A 6,055-nucleotide genomic window follows, 5' to 3' on the forward strand; every position below is an offset into this window, starting at 1 on the left:
GGGGAACAAGGAAATGGCGGATGAACTGAATAAATATTTTGCATCTGTCTTCACTGTGGAAGACACCAGCAGTATGGTGGAAGTTCCAGATGTCAGGGGTTGTGAAGTTACCATTATCAGGGAGAAGGTTCTTGGGAAACTGAAAGGTCTGAAGGTAGATAAGTCACCTGGATCAGATAGTAGTGTACCCCAGGGTTCTGAAAAAAGTGGATGAAAAGATTGTGGAGGCTTTAGTAATGATCTTTCAAGAATCACTAGATTCTGGAATGGTTCCCGAAGACTAGAAAATTGCAAATGTAACTCCACTCTTTAAGAAGGGAGAGAGGCAGAAGGAAGGAAACTATAGGCCAGTTAGTCTGACCTCAGTGGTTGGGAAGATGTCAGAGTTGATTGTTAAAATGTAGATTCAGGGTACTTGGAAGCACATGATAAAATAGGCCACAGTCAGCATGATTACCTCAAGGGAAAATCTGCTTGACAAATCTGTTGGAATTCTTTGAAGAAGTACAAGCAGGGTAGACAAAGGAGAATCTGTTGATGTTGTATACTTGGATTTTCAGATAGTCTTTGACAAGGTGCCACACGTGAGGCAGCTTAACAATCTACGAGCCCATGGTATTACAGGAAAGATTCTAGAATGGATAAAGCAGTGGCTGATTGTCAGGAGGCAAATAGTGGAAATAAAGGGGGCCTTTTCTGATTGACTGCCGGTGACTAGTGGTGTTCCACAGGGGTCTGTGTTTGGACTGATGGTTTTTACGTTATATGTCAATGATTTGGATGATGGAAACTTTGTTGCAAAGTTTGCAGACAATGTGAAGATAGGTGGAGGTGCAGGTGGTTTTGAGGAAGTAGAGAGTCTACAGAAGGATTTATACAGATTAGGAGAATAGGCAAAGAAATGTCAGATGGAATATAGTGTTGGGATGTGTACTGTCATGAACTTTGGTAGAAGAAATGAACAGGCTGCCTATTTTCTAAAAGGAGAGAAAATACAACAACCTGAGGTGCAAAGAGATTTGGGAGACCCTGTGCAGGATTCCCTAAAGGTCAATTTGTAGGTTAAGTCTGTGGTGAGGAAAGGATATGCAATATAAGCATTCATTTCAAGAGGACTAGAACATGAAAGCAAGGATGTGATGTTGAGACTTTATAAAGCACTGGTGAGGCCTCACTGAGAGTATTGTGAGCAGTTTTGGGCCCCTGACCTGAGAACGGATGTGCTGAAACTGGAGAGGGTTCAAATGTGGTTCACAGAAAAGATTCCAGGATTAAACGGCTTGTCATATGAAGACTGTTTGATGGCTCAAGGCCTTTATTCACTGGAATTCAGAATAATGAGGGGTGATCTCGTTGAAACTTATCAAATGGTGAAAGGCCTTGAGTAAGTGGATGTGGAGAGCATGTTTCCTATGCTGGGACAGTCAAGATCAGAGGATATTGTCTCAGAATAGAGGGGCATCCTTTTAGAACAGAGATGATGTGGAATTTCTTTAGCTGGTGAGTGGTGAATCTGTGGAATTTGTTGCCAAAGGCAGCTGTAGAGGCCAAGTCTTTATGTATACTTAAGGCAGAGATTGATAGATTCTTGATTAGTCAGGACATGAGGGGATATTGAATTGACTTTATCACTTACATCCTTCATGCATATGAGTAAAAATCTCTGTCTAAATGTACAATGTGCAATTTATAGTCACTTATTATAAATAGTATGTACAACAGGATAGTCAATATAACATAGAAGTTCAGTTGTATCAGCATGAATTAAGCAGTCTGATGGCCTGGTGGAAGAAGCTGTCCCGGAGCCTGTTGGTCCTGGCTTTATGCTGCTGTACCGGTTCCAAGATGGTAGCAGCTGGAACAGTTTGTGGTTGGGTTGGGGTGACTTGGGTCCCCAGTGATACATTGGGCCCTTTTCATACCCCTGTCTTTGTAAATGTCCTGAATACTGGGAAGTTCACATCTACAGATGCGCTGGGCTGTCCACACCACTCTCTGTAGGGTCCTGCGATTAAGGGAGGTACAGTTCCCATACCAGGCAGTGATGCAGCCAGTCAGAATGCTCCCAATTGTGCCCCTGTAGAAAGTTATTAGGATTTTGGGGGCCCACACCAAACTTCTTCAACTGTTTGAGGTGAAAGGCACTGTTATGCCTTTCTCACCACACAGCCGGTATGTACAGACCATGTGAGATCCTCGATGTCGTTTATGCCAAGGAGATAAAAGCTGTTCACCCTCTCAACCCCAGATCCATTGATGTCAATAGGGGTTAGCCTGTCTCCATTCCTCCTGTAGTCCACAACCAGCTCCTTTGTTTTTGTGTCATTGAGGGAGAGGTTGTTTTCTTGACACCACTGTGTCAGGGTGATGACTTCTTCTCTGTAGGCTGCTTTAATATTATTTGAGATTAGGCCAATCAGTGTAGTGTCATCAGCAAATTTAATTGGCAGATTGGAGATGTGGGTGGTGACACAGTCATGGGTATACAGAGAGTAAAGGAGGGGGCTTAGTACACAGCCATGAGGGGCACTTGTGTTAAAGGTCAAAGGGGCAGAGGTGAGGGAGCCCCCTCTTACCACCTGCTGGCAATATGACAAAAGGTCCAGGATCCAGCTACACAAGGGGAGAAGGCGGGGGATTGGGACTGATAGGAAATATCGATCAGCCATGATGAAATGGCAGAGCAGACTTGATGGCCTAATTCAGCTCCTATGGTCTTATGGAAAGGGAAGGAAGGGGGGACCCAGGGCAAGGTGACAGACAGATGAGAAGAGGCCAGAGTGGGGAATGGAAGAAGAAAGGGGGGGGGGGGGAATTTTTTTTACCATAAAGAGAAATTGATATCCATGCCATCAGGTTGGAGGCTACCCAGAAGGAATATAAAAGCTCCTGCTGAAGGGTCTTGGCCCAAAACGTCTACTGCACTTTTTTCCATAGAATTCCTGCTGAATTCCTCCACCAGTTTGTGTGTGCTGCCAGAGTATAAGGTGTAGCTGCTCCTCTCTGAGTGTGGCCTCATCATGGCACAAGAGGACCAACACATAAGAATAGGATTGGGAATCAGATTTAAAATGTTTGGCCACTGGAAAGTTCCACTTCTGGCGGGCGGAGCGGAGGTGGTTGATGAAGTGGTCCCCCAATTTTCAGAGGGTCTCACTATTGTAGAGGAGGCTGCATCAGGAGCACCGATCCCAGAAGATTCGCAGGTTAAGTGTTGTTTCACCTGGGAGGACTGTTTAGGGCCCTGAATGGAGGTGAGGGAAGAGGTGAATGGGCAGGTGTGGTACTTTGACCACTTGCAAGGATAAATGCCAGAAAGGAGATTAGTATTACAATTAATGATTAACCACTGTTTCAATTGCTCTAATCACATACTTAACTTTAACATTTGGAATACAGTCAGAGAAATTTACATAATTGCATATTTACAATGGTAACACATCCCAACCAGCAGCACCACTTTGAATATTCAGTACTGATGTCTGTCCAAATGCCAGACACCCAATATGTACTCTTTTTGTTACAGTTGTACCCCATCAGAGTACAACTAATCAGAGGCTTAGGTGACAAAACAGCTCTGTTCTGAACTGTACTTAAATAGCAGGGATAGACCTTTAACAATGTGCTAATGGCTAATATTCTATTGTCTTTCCCTGGGCAGGTTCAATGGAACAGAACCAGAATGATGTATTTCACTAGCCACAAAGTACCAGTTGGAAGCTAAATTGTGTATAGGCTTTATTTCCTTAAGACTGGCTCTCACTTTATTTAATCTATTATTATGCTATCCATAATTTTATAACCTTAGAATAATCCCTAATAAGTCAGCAGATGTTGAAACAATATCTTCTTCCTCATTGCATTTTTACTATTAAATACACAGTCTGTCCACTTTTCATAAGAGCATCTCAACCACTCTCCCTTGAATTATTTGTAAATCAATTAGAAAACTGCTTTAGAGGATATTTTTGCATTTTTAAGGTTGACATGGAGTAGAAATCCCTTGCTCCTGGCAGTAGCAAATACACCAGACTCAGAAATGTTGAACAACAAACAATGCAAACTAAAATCTTAATGCTGGGGATTGGAAATAATCAGAAAATACTCTTTACATTCCGCAGGTCAGTCAGCATCTGTGGAAAGAGAAAGAGGTCACATTTCGGTGGTAGACCTTGTGTCAGAACTGGGAAAGAGAGAAAAGTGGTTGAACTTACAGAAATGTTGGGTGAGGGTAGATGGATCAGAGTTGGAGATGCACCTGCAACCAAAAGGAGAAGGTTGAAAATGCCCAGAACATCAAGAAATGTCTGTGGAGAGAGAAAACTATATTTTAATCAAAGATGCTTAACCTTACAGCAGAAATGGATGGTTCTTATTTAAATCAAAATCAGAATCGGAACTATGATTATTATTTTGTGAAATTTGTTGGTTTTGTGGCAGCAGTACAGCACACCACATAAAAGTTACTGTGTTATACTATGAAATATTAAAAAAAACAAATTGACAAAAAGGGAGTAACATAGCGAGGTAGTGTTCATGGACTGTTCAAAAATCTGATGGTAAGTGTTCCTGAAATGTTGAGTTTATGTCTTCAAGATGGTATTAATGAGAAGAGGACATAACGTGGATGGTGAGGATCCTTAATGAAGATTGCCGGCTTCCCGAGGCACCCACCGCCTGTTGAAGATGTCCTCACTGGTGTTGAGGACAGAGCCCATGATGGAGCGGCTGATTCTAGAACCGTCTGCAGCTTTTTTTCAATCCAGTGCCTCCACATCAGGTGGAGATGCAACCAGTTGGAATGCACTCCATGGTACACCTAGCAAATTTCTACAGGCTGCATATTTAAATAGAAAAAAATATTTAAATAAAAAAAGATGAGACTGAAATTGCTTAGCTTAACGTTGAGTCTCAATGGCTGCAAATTGCCAAGATAGCGATGAACAGCTGGGCCTTAAACTCACGTTGAGCCTTGCTGGAACAGAGCAGAGGACCATAGAAAAAGAGAAGGGATGGAGGAGTGGCAGGAACTGCAACTTCAGGGTCAGACCTGTAGACAAAGCAGAGGTGCTCAGTAGAGGAGACAATTGATATGGTGAACATAGTACAACAAGCTGGAGGAACTCAGCAGGTCGGGCAGCATCCGTGGAAATGAGGAGTCAACATTTCGGGCCAAGACCCTTCATCAGGACACAGAATGGTGAACACAGAATGCCCAACACCAGATTGGAAGAAATGCAAAAGAACACTATTCTACTTGGAAGGACTGCCTGGATCTCTGGGCAGTGGGAAGGAAAGAGGTGAAAGGACAGGTGATGCAGTTCCTGTGGAAAAGGTAATGGCACCTTTGGATTGTTGAAGGGAAAGCGGGTGGGGAGGGGGAAGGTAATTTTATTTGAGCTAAAGGAAATTGTGAGGATTTATCCATTGAATGAAAGTGGGTGGTGAACAATGAGGAAGAGGAAAACTTCTGTCCTTGCTCTGTCTGGGGGAAGAATTGCTGAGCACAGGGATAGCAGACATAAGATAATTTACTTGCTTACTGCCTGTTATGCCACTGGCATTTAGGGCAGCAATGAAAGTCCTCCACTTCTGTCTTGGCCATCAAACCATCCACAGACATTCTTCATTGCTGTTTCTGTAACAATAATTCATTTTTGACCAGTCAAGGTTGTTAGCCCTGAGGTGAACCCCCAAACCCGGAGGACTGGTGGACCCCACTCAGTCAGGCCTCAACCTTTTGACCTGTTTGGCATGGGTGACCCTGCCAAGAGTCAAGACATAAAGACCTGACTTAAGCCAACACCCAGAAAGCGAAGAAACATGCAGAAAGTGAAGGGAAAAGTCAAAAATCCACACCATGAAGGTGAGAGCAGCTTGAAGACCGACAGCAAAGTAATGTAACACTTTTGAATTAGTAAGAATCCAGGAGGCAGTTCCATAGAGTTACGGGAGTGGCCTGAGACATATTGTTGCTTGCATCTCACAAAGAAGCAGATAGAGCTCAAGACTATGCCAGTTCCCTTCATAACACCTTTGATCTGTAGAATGTGAG

The sequence above is a fragment of the Hypanus sabinus genome, chromosome 11 (genome assembly GCF_030144855.1).
Source record: "Hypanus sabinus isolate sHypSab1 chromosome 11, sHypSab1.hap1, whole genome shotgun sequence".
Classification (NCBI taxonomy): Eukaryota; Metazoa; Chordata; class Chondrichthyes; order Myliobatiformes; family Dasyatidae; genus Hypanus; species Hypanus sabinus.